Source organism: Loxodonta africana, chromosome 11, assembly GCF_030014295.1.
Source record: "Loxodonta africana isolate mLoxAfr1 chromosome 11, mLoxAfr1.hap2, whole genome shotgun sequence".
Taxonomy (NCBI): domain Eukaryota; kingdom Metazoa; phylum Chordata; class Mammalia; order Proboscidea; family Elephantidae; genus Loxodonta; species Loxodonta africana.
The window spans coordinates 83,976,557-83,995,066 of record NC_087352.1 but is presented as its reverse complement, the minus strand read 5'-3'; positions in this window follow the sequence as shown (position 1 = coordinate 83,995,066).

Below are 18,510 nucleotides of genomic sequence, written 5' to 3'. Positions count from 1 at the left end.
TTACTTCTCTTGATAGAGTCCTACATGATTCTCAAGGTTTCTTCATTTTTTTTTAATTCTTTTATCTGATTTTTCTTCAAATATATTAGTGCCAAGTGATTTATCTTCAAGTTCAGAAATTCTGGCTTCTGCTTCCTCAATTCTGCTCCTCTTATTTTCTATTGAGTTGTTTACTTCTGTAATTTTATTGTTAATCTTCTGAATTTCTGATTGCGTTCTGTCTATGGATTTTTCCTGCTTATTAAATTTTTCATTATGTTCCTGAAGAGCCTTTCTAATTTCTTCAATAGCTTTATCTGTGTGTTCCTTGGCTTGTTCTGCATATTGCCTCATTTGTTTGCTGATGTCTTGGAGAGTTCTGTATACTAATCTTTTGTATGCTGGCTCTGGTAATTCTAGGAATGCACTTTCATCTAGAAGATCTCTGGATTCTTTGTTTTATGAGCTTGTTGAGGTGATCATGGTCTGTTTATTTATGTGACTTGATATTGACTGCTGTCTCTGAGCCATCTATAAATTATTGTATTAGTTTATGCTTGCTTACTGTTTCGTAGCTTCTTGCTTTGTTCTTTGTAATTTTGATTTCCATCTCTCCAATGGCTAGTGATCGTGAACATCTTTTCACGTATAGGTTGGGCACTTGAATGTCCTTTTTGGTGAACTGTCTGTTCATGTCCTTTGTCCATTTTTTGGATTGTCTTTTTGTTGTTGAATTGTTGACGTTTTCTAGTATTTTAAAGATTAGACCCTTATCAGATATTTCATGGTCAAGATTTTTTTCCCCAGCCTGTAGGTTCTCTTCAAGTCTTTGGATAAGCATAAGCATGTATTTTTTAGGAGGCACCAATTATCCTGGAATCCTCGGTGTCTTAGCAGTTAAGTGCTATGGCTTTTAAGCAAAAGGTCAGCAGTTTGAATCCGTCAGACGCTCCTTTGAAACTCTATGGGGCAGTTCTACTCAGTACTATAGGGTTGCTATGAGTCAGAATCAACTCATCGACAACGGGTAGGTAATTATCTGATTTATCTTCAGTCTTACATGCATTTTTAATTTTGTTTGATAGGCTATTTATGCCAAAAATTAGGTTCCTTAGTTTTGACCCTATGTTATCTTCCAGAAACTTTACAATTTTAACTTTAATATTTAGATCTTTGATCATTTTGATTTAGTTTTTTTGCATAGTGTGAGGTATGAATGCTGTTACATTTTTCTGCATGTGAATATCCTGTTTTGCTAACACCATTTGTTAAAGAGAGTTTTTCTTCCCCATTGAACAGTCTTTGATCCTCTGTCAAAGATGTAGATGGATGGATTTACTTCTGGATTCTCAATTCTCTTCCATTGGTCTACGCATCTGTCACTGAACAAGTACAAGGCTGTTTTGGTTACTGAGAAAGTACAGTTAGTTTTGAAATTGGGAAGTGGAAAGGCCTCCTACTTCGTTCTTCTTCAGTATTGCTTTAGCTATTTGAGGAGATTAGTTTTTCCATTTATTGAGGACTACTGTTGGAATGGACTTGACGGCAGTGGTTTGGGTTGACTGTTGGGGTTTGGATCAGGATTGCATTATATGTATAGGTTACTTTTGTTAGTATTGACACTTTCACAACATTAAGTCTTCCAAACCATGAGCATAAAATGTTTTTCCATTTATATAAGTCTCTCATAGGCCATTGCAGTAGTGTTTTGTACTTTTTTTTGTATAAGTCTTTTACATGCCTGGTTAGGTTTATTCCTAGCTATTTTATTTTGGGAACTATTGTAAATGGTATTGTTTTCTTGATTTCCTTTTTGGAATTCTCCTTGCTAGTAGAGGAATTCAACTGATTTTTGTGTGTTGATTTTATATCCTGCCACTTTGCTGAATCCTTTTATTAGATCCAGTAATTTTGTCATGTCATCTGCAAGCAAGGATAGTTTTACTTCTTCCTTTCCAATTGGATTCCCTTTATTTCCCTTTCTTGCCTTATTGCTCTAGCTGGGACTTCCTGTACTATATTGAATAAGAGTGGTGTTAAAGGGCAACCGCGGCTTGTTCCCTAGCTCAAGGAGAATGTTCTCAATCTTTCTCTATTGAGAATAATGTTAGCTGTTGGTTTTGCATATATGCCCTCAATTATGTTATGGAATTTCCCTTCTATTCCTATTTTGCTGAGAGTTTTTATCAGGAAATGTTGTTGGATTTAATCAAACGCCTTTTCTATATCAATTGAGATGACCATCATATGATTCTTGTTCTTTGTTTTATTTGTGTAGTGAATTATGTTAATTGATTTTCTAATGTTGAACCATCCTTTGTATCCCTGGTATGAATCCAGCTTGGTTATGATGTATTATTTTTGATATACTGTTCGTTAGAATTTTGTTGAGAATTTTTACACCCATATTCATGAGGGATCTGGTCTTTTTCTTTTTTTAGTGGTGTCTTTGTAGGCTTTTGTGTCATGGTTATGCTGGCTTCATAGACTGCATTAGGGAGCAGTTCCTAGTTCTGGAATAGTTTGAGTAGAATTGGTGTCAGTTGTTCTTAGAATATTTGGTGGAATTCTCCAGTGAAGCTGTCTGGGCTTTTTTGTTTTTGTTTTGGAAATTTTTTTTTTAAATGACATCTGCACTTTCTTCTTTTGTCATGGGTCTGTCCAAATTTTCTACCTCTATTTGTGTTAGTTTAGGTAGGTAGAGTGTTTCTATTTGTCTATTCTAGGTTTTCAAATTTGTTGGAGTACAATTTTTCATAATATTCTGTTATGATCCTTTTTATCTCAGTTGGCTCCGTTGTAATGTTACCCACCTCAGTTCTTATCTTGGATGTTTGTGTCTTCTCATTTTTTTCCTTTGTCAGTTTGGCAAGTGGTTTGTCATTTTTATTGATCGTTTTGAAGAACCAACTTCTATTGTTTTTCTGTTTTCTCTTTCATTTATTTCTGCTCTGATCTTTATTTTTTCTGTTTTTTTGCAGTGATTGTGGGCTCCTTTTGTTCCTCCTTCTCTATTTACTTGAGTTGTAGGGTTAAGCTGTTGATTTTGGCCCCTTCTTCTTTTTTGATGTGTGCATTTATTGATATAAATTCTCCTCTGAGCACTGCTTTTGCTGTGTCCCAAAGGTTTTCATATATTATGTTTTTGTTCTCTTTTGTTTCTAAGGATTTTTTTAAACTTCATTTTTAATTTCTTCTTTTACTCAATAGTTTTTACTATTGGTTAAGAGTGTTATTAGTTTCCATGTATTTAGTAAGGTGTTATTAGTTTCCACATATTTAATTTTTTTCCTTGTTCTCTCTGTTATTGATTTCTAGTTTTATAGTGCCATGATCAGAGAAGATACTTTGTATTATTTTGATGTTTTTTAATTTATTGAGGCTTGCTTTGTGGCCTAAAATATAGCCTATTCTGGAGAAGAATGTGTACTGTGCAGCTGTTGGGTGGGGTGTTCCACGTATGTCTATGAGGTCAATTTGGTTGAGCATGTTATTTAGATCTGTAGCTTTTCTTTCTGGTTGTTCTGTCCATCATCAAAAGTGATGTGTGTAAAATCTGCTGCTATTATTGCAGAACTATCTATTTCTCTTTTCAATTTTGTTAGAGTTTGTTTTGTGTATTTTGGAGCTCAGGCATTTGGTGCACAAATATTTATTATGGCTGTGTTCCCTTGATGGACTGAACTTTAATCATTATATAATACCCTTCTTTATCTCTTTTAATGGATTTTGACTTAAAGTCTTTTTTATCATAGATTATTATTGACACTCCTGCTCTCTTTTGGTTACTCTTTGCTTGATATGTTTTTTCCATTCTTTGATTTTTAACCTATTTATGTCTTTGCATCTAAGGTGTATCTCTTATAGGCAACACATTGATGAGTCATGTTTTTTTAATCCATTCTGCCACTCTCTGTCTCTTGATTGGTGCATTTAAACCATTTACATTCAGTGTGCCTATTGATAGGTATGAATTTACTGCTACCATTTTATTATGCTTTTTTTTAGTGGTGTTAACAGTTTCTGTGCTGAGTTTTTTTTGTTTATGTATTTTTTTTATCACGTCCTTCCTTGTTTTTGTGTTTACTGAGTCTTTTTTATTTTCATCTTCTTTATTTTGGTGAGTAGAATTATTAATTTTCTTGGCATTTACTCTGAAATCTACCTTTACCTTGCTAAGTTTTAAACAGTCTGTTTTATCTTGATATCGCCTTGTCCTCCTATCCATATGGAAGTTCTATAAATATACCATTTATTCCTCCTTTGTGTTTTCAAGTTGTCGTCATTTACAGATTGATGTCTTTTTCATTTTTTCAGTTTTGCACCTTTATTTTACTTTTGAGAATTCTTTATCTGGGTTGGTATCTGGGTGATGGTATTGTGTGTCTTAACCTCAGTCGTTTGATGTAATTGGTTCTGTGTCCGAACGACTCCCTTTAATATTTCTTTTTAACGATGGTCTGATCTTTACAGACTCCTTTAATTTCTGTGGTAATTTTGCCATTGTATTCGGAAGATCTTTTTGCTGGATATGATTCTTGTTTGGCAATTCTTTTCTTTCAGAGTTTTATATATGTCATCCCACTACCTTCTTACTTGCATGATTTCTGTCAAGAAATCAGCACTTAGACTTATCAGTGCCCCCTTGTAGGTGATATTTTGTTTTTCACGTGCTGCCTTGAGAATTCTTTCTCTGTCTCTGGTTTGGAAAGTTTGATTATGATGTCATGGTGACTTTCTTTTGGGACCTATCCTGTATAAGGTTCGTTGAGCTTCTTGGATGGAATGCTTCTTATTTTTCATGATATTAGGGAAGTTTTCTGCTATTAAACATTCAAAAATTCTCTCAGTGTTTTTTTTTTTCTTCTCCCCTTTGGGAATCCTATTACGTGCAAATTATTCCTCTTGATAGTGTTCCACATAACTCTTAGGCTTTCTTCATTCTTTTTTTTTGATTGTCCTCAAATTAATATCAAAGGATTTGTCCTCTATTTCACTGATTCTTTCTTCCATTGACTCAATTCTACTTCTCTGTACTTCCATCAAGTTATCTACTTCTGATATTTTATTGTTAATCTTCTAGATTCCTAGTTGTTTTTGTATGGTTTCCAATTGTCTGCTTATTTTGTCATTTTGTTCCTGTATTTTTTCCTGAATTTTGTAGGGTTTTGTCTGTTTTTCCCTTGATTTCTTTGAGGATCCTATATATAATTCTTATGAATTCCTTATCAAGTAGATCCATTACCGTTTCTTCTTCAGGAAGCTTTTCTGTTCTTGTTTTACTTGCTTATTTGAACTATCTTATCCTGTTTCTTCATATGATTTATTATTGTCTGCTGTCTCCAAAGTATTAAAGTGTTAATAAGTGTATTTATATATTTCTTTATTGATTGTATGTTTGTTTCTTTTGTTTTGTTGTATCTGGAGCTTTGTTTCTTCCCTTTCTCTTTAGAATGCCTTTCTTCCTTTGTATTATTTTAACTGTTGTTGTTTTATGGTTCTGGTCCATGTGTGACTTTGGTGGCATTTGGTGGCTGGGTGTGGTTTCCTGTCACTAGTGGATATGGTTGGTCACCCGCACATGTGAGTCCTCTGTGGTTAGGTTCATATGTCTTCTCTTAACAGAATGAGTATATGTGGAAGAGTAGGTTCTTTCCCTGATATTGAGTGAAAAGTGTTGGATAGTCAGGCTAACTTCACAGCCCTTGTAGCACAGGGAATCCTTCTAGGTTGGTGCTAACAGTTATCACATCTGCTAAAGGCAAACTAGTTCATCTCTCTAGGCTCAGAATGGCAATTCTACCCAAATGGATGGGGTAGGCCCTTTGTGTAGGTGTAAACGTGTGTCTCAGAGGTGAAGAGAGATCAAGGGGTCTCAGTGCATGTAGAGTCAGCCTGCGGGAACTGCTGGGTGTAGAACTGTTGCCACTGTAGCCAGGTGGTTGTTGGGTGTTGGTACAGGGAATCCCTGATTGTGGTTGGGTGAGGGCACTGTTGGAGCCTGTCAGGATGCACCTGATAGTCACTGATAATGGTGTATGCCTGCTGGGTTGTACTGTGTGGTCATTGGAAGGAAGGGTACACAGGGGTGCATCACCTAGTTGCTGGGCTAGGGCATGGGGCACACCTACTGGTGGCTGGGCAATGGCTCAGGGTGCACTTCTGGGTACTGTGCGGGCATGGGGAGGATCATGCCAGTCTCTGGGCAGTTGATGTGGGTGAGGTCCCACTGGTATCTGGGCTGTCAGCAAGGGGGTGTTACTGCTGGTCGCTGGGCTGCAGGACCCAGGGTACTCTTGCCGGTCCCTGGGCAGTGGGCACAGGAGCACTTCTGCTGGTCACTGGCCAGAGGGTGAAGGGGTGCTCCTGCAGTTGCCGGGTTGTGGGTTAGGGGGCACTCCTGCCTTTACCAGGCTGCAGGTGCCTTCCCATCGGTCTCCAGGCAGTGAGCATGGGCAAGGGGTCGCTCTCACTGGTTTCTGGGTGTGGGTGCAAGAGGTGCTTCTGCCTGGTTGGCCCAGGTGACCGGGGTTTGGCCTGATTAAACGTGGGGGTGGCTACACGGAGCCCGGCTAGGTAGGGAACCTCTAGTTTCTACTCTAAGGTTTCACTATTCTGTGGTTCCTGGCCAAATGGTTAGGCACTGCTGCTGGCAAGTAGTCCCTTCCCAGTTTCTAGCACCCTCCTTCCTGTGTGGTCAACAGGATTACTAGAATTCTTTCCCAGTCTTCCTGTACTTTCCCTTTTTTTTAGCCCTGGCTTTTGTCCTGCTCACCTTGTTTTATTCCAGGTTTGATTACACAGTTTTTCTTTCTCCTGTTGTGAATTCCATGTAGTTGCCTTCCTGTGCTCCTCACCTGGAAATGCTGCCTGCTTTGTCCCAAGACGGCCACACCATGCCAGGCCAGCTGGCAGGGCACTGAGGAGCTATAAATCTCCATGTCCACTGTTTTCTTTCTGTCTCTCCTTCCACTCGGAGCTCAGTCTAATTCTTTAGCCTTCCATTTGATGTTCAGAGTTCCAAGGTTGTCATCTGTATCTGTTTCCCTTGGTTTCTAGACTCTTTGTTGTAGGGGGATGTTATGGTGCATCAGTCTAAATCACTATCTTGGGCTCCTCCTCCACCCACCGACTGAGCAACAATTTCTTACTTTGTAAGACATTGCTAAGTTGTCTTCCAAACTGGTTGTTTGAATGAGAATTCCTATTATTTTACATCTTCACTAATAATTGGTATTATTTTTTGTTTTCTTTTTTGCCATTTCCCTTGTTATGTAATGGTTTGAACATTTGTGTATAAGTTTTTGCTTGCACACATTTTCAATTCTTTCTACATCCTCACCAACAATTGTTATATTTCATCTTTTTATTATAGCCATCCTAGTGCATGTGAGCAAGTTTCAGAGTTTCCTCTGACATCCATCTTGGTCTTTTCTTTCTTTCCTGTCTTTTCAATGACCTCTTGCTTTCTTCATGTATGATGTCCTTGATGTCATTCCACAACTTATTTGGTCTTCAGTCTCTAGTGTTCAATGCATCAAATCTATTCTTCAGATGGTCTTTAAATTCAGGTGGGATGTACTCAAGGTCATATTTTGGCTCTTGTGGACTTGCTCTGACTTTCTTCAGTTTCAGCTTGAACTTGCATACGAGCAATTGACGGTCTGTTCCACAGTCGGCCCCTGGCTTGGTTCTGACTGATGATATTGAGCTTTTCCATTGTCTCTTTCCACATATGTAGTCGATTTGATTTCTGTATGTTCCATCTGGCATGGTCCATGTGTATAGTCACCATTTGTGTTGGTGAAAGGAGGTATTTGCGATGAAGTCATTGCTCTTGCAAAATTCTATCATTTGATCTCTGGCATTGTTTCTATCACCAAGGCCATATCTTCCAACTACTGATCCTTCTTCTTTGTTTCCAACTTTCTCATTGCAATCACCAGTAATTATCAATGCATCTTGATTGCATGTTCGATCAATTTCAGACAGAAGCAGCTGATAAAAATCTTCTATTTCTTCATCTTGGGCCCTAGTGGTTGGTGCATAAATTTGAATAATAGTCGTATTAACTGGTCTTCCTTGTAGGATATTATCCTATCACTGACAGCATTGTACTACAGGATACATCTTGAAACATTCTTTTCAACGATGAATTCAACACCATTCCTCTTCAAGTTGTTATTCCCAGCATAGTAGACTATATGAATGTGGGATTCAAAATGGCCAATACCAGTCCATTTCAGCTCACTAATGCCTAGGATATTGATGTTTATGCATTCCATTTCATTTTTGATGATTTCCAATTTTCCTAGTTTCATACTTCATACATTACAGGTTCCGATTATTAATGGATGTTTGCAGCTGTTTCTTCTCATTTTGAGTCATGCCACATCAGTGAATGAAGGTCACTAGAGCAGCTAAAGCAAAAGGAAGAATTGATGAAGTGAAAGAACTGAACAGAAGATTTCAAAGGGCATCTCAAGAAGACAAAGTAAAGTATTATAATGACATGTGCAAAAAGCTGGAGATGGAAAACCAAAAGGGAAGAACACACTCGGTGTTTCTCAAGCTGAAAGAGCTGAAGAAAAAATTCAAGCCTAGAGTTGCAATAATGAAGGGTTCTATGGGGAAAATATTAAATGATGCAGGAAGCATCAAAAGAAGATAGAAGGAATACACAGGGTCATTATACCAAAAAGAATTGGTCAATGTTCAACCATTTCAAGAGGTGGCATATGATCAGGAACCGATGGTACTGAAGGAAGAAGTCCATGTGTCTCCGAAGGCACTGGCAAAAAACAAGGCTCCAGGATTGATGGAATATCAGTTGAGATGTTCAACAAACAGATGCAGTGCTGGAAGTGCTCACTTGTCTATGCCAAGAAATATGGACGACAGCTTCCTGGCCAACTGACTGGAAGAGATCCATATTTATGCCTATTGTCAAGAAAGGTAATCCAACTGAATGTGGAAATTATAGAACAATATCATTAATATCACACACAAGCAAAATTTTGCTGAAGATCGTTCAAAAATGGCTGCAGCAGTATATTGACAGGGAACTGCCAGAAATTCATGCCGGTTTCAGAAGAGGACGTGGAACCAGAGATATCATCGCTGATGTCAGATGGATCCTGGCTGAAAGCAGAGAATACCAGAAGGATGTTTACCTGTGTTTTATTGACATTTTATTGACAAATGCAAAGGCATTTGACTGTGTGGATCATAACAAATTATGGATAACATTGCAAAGAATGGGAATTCAAGAACACTTAATTGTGCTCTTGAGGAACCTTTACATAGATCAAGAGGCAGTTGTTTGGACAGAAGAAGGGGATACTGGTTGTTTTAAAGTCAGGAAAGGTGTGTTGTCAGGGTTGTATCCTTTCACCATACCTGTTCAATGTATATGCTGAGCAAATAATACAAGAAGGTGGACTATATGAAGAAGAACAAGGCATCAGGATTGGAGGAAGACTCATTAACAACCTGCATTATGCAGATGACACAACCTTGCTTGCTGAAAATGAAGAGGACTTGAAGCACTTACTAATGAAGGCCAAAAACTGCAGCCTTCAGTATGGATTGCACTACAACATAAAGAAAACAAAAATCCTCACAACTGGACCAAAGAACAACATCATCATAAACAGAGAAAAGATTGAAGTTGTCAAGGATTTCATTTTACTTGGATCCAAAATCAACAGCCATGGAAGCAGCAGTCAAGAAATCAAAAGATGCATTGCATTGGGTAGATCTGCAGCAAAGGACCTCTTCAAAGAGTTGAAGAGCAAAGATGTCACCTTGAAGGCTAAGGTGCACCTGATCCAAGCCATGGTGTTTTCAATCACATCATATGCTTGTGAAAGCTGGACAATGAATAAGGAAGACCAAAGAAGAATTGACGCCTTTGAATTGTACTGTTGGCGAAGAATATTGAATATACCATGGACTGCCAAAAGAACAAACAAATCCATCTTAGAAGAAGTACAACCAGAATGCTCCTTAGAGGCAAGGATGGCGAGACTGCATCTTACATACTTTGAACATGTTGTCAGGAGGGATGAGTCCCTGGAAAAGGACATCATGCTTGGCAGAGTACAGGGTCAGCGGAAAAGACAAAGACTCTCGATGAGGTAGGTTGACACAGTGACTGCAACAATGAGCTCAAGCATAACAATGATTGGAAGGATGGCTTAGGACTGGGCAGTGTTTTGTTCTGTTGTGCATAGGGTCACTATGAGTTGGAACCAACTCGACGGCACTTAACAACAACAATAACCGTGGATGTGAAGTGGTATCTCATTGTGGTTTTAAATTTCATTTCCATGATGACTTATGAATTTGAGTATCTTTTCATGTGCTTTTTGGCTATTTGTATATCTTTAGAGAAATGTCTATTCAAATATTTGCTCAATTTTAATTGGATTATTGTTGAATTCTAAGTGTTCTTTATATAATCTGAACACAAGTCCTCTATCAGATAAATGACTAGAAAATATTTTCTCCCATTCTGTGGGTTGTCTTTTCACTTTCTTTATATTATTCTTAGAAGCACAAATACGTTTTTAAACTTTTGGTGAAATACAATTTATTTGTTTTTTACTTTTGTGACTTGTGCTTTTGGTGCCATATCTATGAAACCCAATAGCCACGAAGACTTATTCCTATTTTTTCTAAGAGTTTCATAGTTTTTGCTCTTACACTTAGATCTATGATCCATTTTGAGGTTTTTGTGTGTGTGTGTGTGTGTGTGTGTGTATTTGTGTGTAGAAGGTATCATTGGCATTTTAATTTGCTTTTTTTTTTTTACCTACTGGCAAATGATGTTCAGTGTTTTTTCATATGTTTCACTCATGGAAGTAGCAGTCAAGAAACCAAATAACATAATTCATTGGACAAATCTGCTGCAAAAGACCTCTTTAAAGTATTAAAAAAGCAAAGATGTCACTTTGAGGACCAAGGTGCACTTGACCCAAGCCATGGTATTTTCTATCACTTCATATGCATGTAAAAGGTGGGCAATGAATAAGGAAGGCTGAAGAAGAATTGATGCCTTTAAATTATGGTGTTGGCAAAGACTATTGAATATACCATGGACTGCCAGAAGAACGAACAAATCTGCCTCGGAAGAAGTAAAGCCAGACTGCTCCTTAGAAGCAAGGATGGGGAGACTTTGTCTCATATATTTTGGATATGTTATCAGGAGGGCTCAGTCCCTGGAGAAGGACATCGTGCTTAGTAAAGTAGAGGGTCAACAAAAAAGAGGAAGACACTCAGTGAGATGGATTGACACAGTGGCTGCAACAGTGGACTCAAGCATAACAACAATTGTGAGGATGGCACAGGAACAGGCAGTGTTTCAGTCTGTTGTATATAGGGTCTCTATGTAGGAACCAACTCGAAGGTACCTAACAAGAACAACAACAACTGACAAATGATACTGAGCATCTTTTCATATGTTTACTTGCCATCTGTGTATCATCTTTGATGGGGTTTCTGTTTAGATCTTTTACCTATTTACTAATTTGGTTTCTGGTTTTCTAATGTTTAGTTTTAAGTGTAGTCTGTGTGTTTTGGATACAAATCTTTTTTTCAGATATGTGTTTTGCAAATATTTTGTCCTAGTCTGTGGCTTGTCTTTTTATTCTCTCAACAGTGTCTTTCACAGGGCAGAAGTTTTAAATTTAAAAAGTCCAACTTACCAATTTTTTCCCTACTGGACTGTATTTTTGGTGTTGTATCTTAAAAACTCATTGCCAGACCCAAGGTCATGTAGATTTTCTCCCATTTTCTTCTAGCAGTTTTATAGTTTTTCAGTTTACATTCGTGTCTATGACCAATTCTGAGTTAATTTTTTTGTGAAAGGTACAAGTGAGGTCTATGACTCGGTTTTTTTTTTTTTTTTTTTAAATGTTTGGATTCCAGTTGTTTCAACATCATTCGTTGAAAAAACTATCTTTTCTCTATTGAATCGTCTTTACTCTTTGGTCAAATTGATCTGTCTATTCTTTTGCCAATACTACATTGTCTTGATTCATACATCAATTTTTTCATTTAAGCATTTATCCATTTCTTTAATATGTATTTATTATCTTTATTATGCAACACATTGTGCTAGATACCAAAGAAAACAAAGATAACTCGGACATAGTAACTACTCTCTAGGAGCTGCAATATAGTTGGAGAGGTTGGAGAGTGCCACAGTATGCACACAAATAGTGTAAAAGAAAGCTCAAGGTGAAAAATGCCGTAAGAGAAACATAGAGTAAAAGAGGCTTCCCAAAGACAAGGTTATCACTACTGACTGAGAGGAAGGGAATTTGAATGGAGACTTGAATGATAGGTAGTATTTTTATAAGTAAAGATAGGAAAGGGGGCTGTATCAGGTGAAAAGAATGGAATGAGGAAAGTGCTAAGTCTAACAGCACTGTCCAATGGAAATACAAGAAGACACACAAGTGTATTTTTACGTTTTTTAATAGCTATATTAAAAGGAAACACTTGATATTAATTTTATAATGTATTTTATGTAACCCACTGTATCCAAAATACTATCATTTTAACATGTAATCAGTTTAAAAATACTGAGTTTTTTTTTAACTTATCTATTGTCTATTTAATCTTTTTTCATCCCCATCCTTCCCCTCTGTCGTAACCATCAAAGATTAATTCTTTTTGTGTGTAAACCTTTTATGAGTTTTTATAGTAGTGGTCTCATACAATATTTGTCCTTTTGTGATTGACTTGTTTCACTCTGCATAATGCCCTCCAGATTCATGCATGTTGTGAGATGCTTCACAGATCCATCATTGTTCTTCATCATTACGTAGTACTGCATTACGTATATGCACCATAGTTTATCTATTTATCTGTTGATGGTCATTTAGGTAGTTTTCATCTTTTTGCTATTGGGAACAATGCTGCAATGAACATGTGTGTCTTAGTCATCTAGTGCTGCTATAACAGAAATACCACAAGTGGATGGCTTTAACAAAGAGGAATTTGTTTTCTTACAGTCTGGTATGCTAGAAGTCCAAATTCAGGGCGCCAGGTCCAGAGGAAGGCGTTCTGTCTCCGTAGGCTCTGGAGGAAGGTCCTTGTCATCCACCTTTCCTTAGTCTGGGAGCATCTCAGAGCAGGAACATCAGGTCCAAAGGACACATTCTGCTCCTAGCACTGCTTTTTTGGTGGTTTGAGGTCCCCATGTCTCTCTGCTTGTTTCTCTTTTATATCTCAAAAGAGATTGGCTTAAGACAGTACCTAATCTTGTAGACCTCATCAGTATAATTGGTCCTAATCCATCTTACTACATCATAGCGATAGGATTTACAACATACGTGGAAATCACAGCAGAAGATAAAATGGTAGACAGCCATACAATCATTCAAGGGAATCACGACCTAGCCAAGTTGACAGATGTTTTTGGGAGACACAATTCAATCCATGACAATGAGTATGCATATGTCTATTTGTGTGATGGCTATTATTTCTCTAGGATATATTCCGAGGAGTGAGATTGCTGGATCATATAATATTTCTATTTCTAGCTTTCTAAGGAAAAACCGTATTGTTTTCCAAAACAGTTGTACCATTTTTAATTCCCACCAGCAGTGTGAAAAGTACTGAGATATTTTGCTTTCTTTTGGTACTGTATCTTCAAAATCCAGTATGTAGTTTGCACTTATAGCACGTCTTGTTTTGGAGCAGTCACATCTCAACCACATTTCACAGCCACCTATGGCTTGTGGCTACCATATTGGACAGTACAGGACTAGAAGGCCAGTAGTGAGAGAAAAGGCTACAAAGTTATGTTGGAGCTAGATTATGGAGAAACTTGAATGCTCTGCTAAAGACTTCGAACTTTGTTCTGTAATTAATGGATAAACACTGACACTTTTGAGGAAGTGACTCTCACTAATACAGTTCCCCTTGTCTTGGCTGGCATGTCTTAGGTAGGCACTTCATACGTGTTTACTGAATAATTGTTGAGCTATCAGAGCAATGCTTTGTGGAGATTAATTGGGAATGTATCTAAGAAGGCAGAATTGAAAAATAGGATGACTAATGCTTACATTCTTTTTATTTAAGCCCCCTGAGAGAGAAGCTTTCAGTTGCTTTTTCTTTTGCTTTCAAACACGGGGGAAATTACTGCCTGACATATTTGCGATTTAGTTTAGCAGCGCTCTAAAGTTGTGTCTTTTATTGAGGTATTGGAGTGTGAACAGGACAGTCTTATCCTTGGACAGTTTTTTCTAGCTTTTGGGAATGGATTTGTTTACCCATTACAATTACTATGTAAAGAAGGGTTTTTCTTGAAGGATATGACAGGGTTAAAGAGTGCCTGTTGTATAATTTTTATTTTTCCTTTGAGTATGCTCCTTTGACAGTGAAAAACTTTGTGGTTGTTGTTAGTTGCCTAAGAGTCAGTTCTGACCCATGGCAACCCTGTATGTGCAGAGTAGAACTGCTCCGTAGAGTTTTCAAGGTTGCGACCTTTCGAAAGTAGATTACGAGAACTTTCTTCTGTGGCATCTCTGGGTGGATTGAACCGCCAACCTGTTGGTTAGTAGTCAAGTGCTTAATCTTTTGTGCCAACCAGGGACTACAGTGAAAAGCTAGGAGCCCTATAAAATGTTGAAATGGTGTTAAAATCCCTGTCCTTAGCTGGCTGAGGAAAAATCTAACCAGGTTGCTCGGATTTATTATGATTGTGATGCCATTCTCCTCTTCAAATCTATTCTCCCAAACTAGCAGGGAAATGGAGATGAAAAGCTTTCTGTTTTTTTTTTTTTTACTTAAGATTATTTCGGAACGATAGAGAAAATTCTATCAGGAAGCCACTCTAAAGCAGAAAATGTAATGTTTGCATGTGAGGTGTGTGTGGGTGCTGCATTTTAGGCCTGTCAAACTTGACAGCGTCCTTCTAGGCTTTTCAAGAGAAAACCTCGTAGCATCAGAGCCACATTTTCTATCAGCTATGACAGATGTCTACATGCCAATATTCAAATTTGGTTGAACTTTCTCCTTTGTAATGAAGCTGACTTGCTTTTCAGAGACTTGTAGTTTTAATGTCCTTTTAATGAAATTTGAACAGCATCAATTTGGATGTTTAACCCTTTGATAAGAATTATTTTTTAATGTAGTCATAAGATATGTAGGCATACCTGGTATATATATCAATACAAGCTTTGGAAAGCTTTGCAGGATTTTTGTTATGTCTTTTATTTCTTGACACACTAAGTGTCTATGATCTGGGTCTTTGCTGCCAGGTTATAGTTGAAAAATATCAATTATTACAGAGAATGTGAACTTTGGAGGAGTTGTCTCTATGCAACCAAGAAGGTTGGATGTGATCAGGAGGGACCAGTCCCTGGAGAGGAACATCATACTTGGTAGAGAGTCAGCGAAAAAGAAGACCCTCAGTGAGATGGATTGATACAGTGGATGCAACAATGAGCTTAATCACAGCAATGATTGTGAGGATGGTGCAGGCCGCGCAGTATTTCATTTTGTTTTACACAGGGTTGCTATGAGTTGGAACCAAGTTGACAGTGCCTAACAACAACAACCAAGAAGAGCTTTGTTTTGTTGTACCTAGGGTCTCTATGAGTCGGAAATGACTTGATGGTACCTAACAACAACCACCACCAAGAAGAGCATTCCACTGGAGTCACTGTTATATTAAACCATGTTGTTGTTGGGTTCCATTGAGTCGATTCTGACTCACAGTGACCCCATGTGACAGACTAGAACTGGCCCAAAGTGTTTTCATGGCTGCAATCTTTACTGAAGCCAATTGCTAGGACTTTATCTCACGGAGCTATTAGGTGGGTTTGAACTACCAATCGTTCAGTTAGCAGTCGAGCACTTAACCTTTAAGCCACCAGGGAGGGCTCTTTGCCTCAATTATCAGGCAAAAATTTTACCTTGGTCCCTCAGAAAATGGAGGGTAGTGGTAAGGGGTGTGGGGTGTATCCTATCAAGCAAATTTCTTGGATAAGTACAAAGTCTTACATGATTTTAGGACAGGTTTCTTCTCTAATCATACAGTATGAGAAAATGGCAATATTTTATAAATTTACCTAACTATATCATAAATGACTCAAGTCAAGAAATTGTTTCAGAAGAGGTATACGTATTGGTGTTGGAACCAGAAGCTAGGTTTGGATTCTGGCTTCACCAACAATTGTGTGGACCATAATTCTTTCTAAAACTCAATATTCTTATCTATAAAATAGGTTATTAGTAGCTACCTCCTAGTATTTTTGTGAGGTTGAGATTTAACACAGTAACTATATTCAATTCTTGGCACATGTATACTAATGTAGCTATTAGTATGAAGCCGGGCTAAATGCTGTATATGGCTGGTAGGCCAAGTTCTCTTATTCTACTCTCCTTTAATTGTCTCTCTGAAATTATGTAGAGTAAGATAGTTGTAGGGGCCCTGGTGGCACAGTGGTTAAGAGCTCAGGTGCTAACCAAAAGGTTGGTGATTCAAACCCACCAGCTGATCCTTGGAAACCCTATGGGGCAATTCTACTCTGTCCTATAGGGTCACTATGAGTTGGAATGCAGTCGAGGTGAATGAGTTTGGGTTTGGTTTTAAGGTAGTTGTAGTGAACAAAATGTGCCGTTCGGATTTTCTGCTGTAGGGAAAGTGATTGACTGATGTCTGGAACCACTTTCCTTTGGGATCCACCAGTGTATTTGAACATTTCCTGCTGACTACTCTCTGTCAACGAGTGAGTGCAACAAGGACACTAAGATAGACCCATTCAGGCAAAACACACCTCTCTTCCCATGGGCAATTTTGGCTCAAAGACTGCACTGACCTGGATGATCCCTTCTTGGAAGTCAGCTGTAGTTGCAAACTCCTCCTTCCCAATCCTCATTCCTTCCCTCTGTCCTTCCACGGGTTCAAACCTGTATCAGTCTCCCTCCCGAACACATCTCTTACACATTTAATTCCGTCTTGGTCTTCCTTCTTAATGAACCCAAACTAGTACAGCAGTCAATCCTTGGTTTTCAGGGAATTGTAATTTAGGGTTCAATTCAATTTTTTAAAAAGAGTGCTTCCAAGGAATGTTGTTGTTGTTAATTGCTGTCAAGTGGGCTCCAATCCGCGGTGTCCCCATGTATAACAACAATATGTTGCCCAGTCCTTCACAGCCCTTGATATGCTTGAGCCTCTTGCTGCAGCTGTTGAGTCAATTCATCTCATTGAAAGTTTGGCTTATTTTTGCTGACCCTAGTTTTTTTTCTGCTTTACCAAACATGTTGTCCTTTTTTAGGGATTGGTCTTTGCTGGTGACGTGTCCAAATTACTAAACCAGCCTAGGTCCTAGAATGAAAAGGAGAATTGTGAGGGCAAGGTGCCTAGCAAAAGTAAAAGAGAGAAAAAATAAGAAGAGTCTCTCCCTTTGCCTAAATTGTGGTGCCTTTCCCACTTCTCTGGTCCTAGGTGAACACCAAGTAAAGACCCCCTCAACCTGATGCCCTTCCCTCTGGCCTCTATCCCCCCACATCCTCAGTGGGCCCTTGCCATGGTCTTACTTCTTATTTCAAATGAAAATGTTCTTAGTTTGATTTGAGTTCCTTGAAGGACAGGGATGTCTTTTTGCTGTTTTGTATCCATCGTAGCTTCTATCATAGGGGGCTTTTGGGTTTTAGTTGGTGTTTGTTAAATGGAAAAAACCAAGGGGCACACTAGAAGACTGAGCGTTTTAAGAACTCTGGGAAACTCACTGGGTCCATCCCTGATGTTAGGATCGTCCCTCTGGGCAGCCCACGAACAGCAGAATATTAAAGGTATGGCCACTTAAAATATATATTTTTTGCAGTTCAATTATTGATTCTGCTCCAATTCAGATGCACCTATTTGGCTTTATATTTGAATATCTGCTTGTAGCTATGGTTGGTGTCACTCTCCATTCTCAAGTTGTAAGGGGTAAACATATAGAGTAAAAATACTTAATAGAATGAAGAGTTGCAATTTTGAGAACAAGGATGAGTCAGTCACAAGACCAAACTTTGCTTAGGGGCAAAATTAGACTTACAAAAGGGAAAGATTCCATCTAAGTGGATCTGAGGAGGCCAGAGGAATACCACGGGCACTGGCCCCATAGAGGGGAAATAGAATGCATGGAAGACTCCAGAGATCAAAGATGCTTCCAGGGGTGGCCTTTAGATTCAACACTTGTCTGTTATGGAATTAGGCATGCTGGCCACCCCACACTTTTATTCTCTTGCCTCCCTGCTAGTTGGCTGAGTTCAAACCAAAAGTACATGGAGCAGTAGTGGGACGCTGGGAGCAGAGGCGGCAGTGAGGGAAAGAGGCACCAGCGAGCAGATTTAGAACAATTCTGTTCACAAGAAAGTGCTTTCCTTAAATTTTCTGGAAAAAAACGAAAAACAAACAAACAAACAAACCCCCTGGTCTTTCACACAATACCTTTAGGGGCCATTTTATATCACTTTGCAGCAAAATTGGATGTGTCTTTTCGAGTCTTCCACAGCCATTGGCTC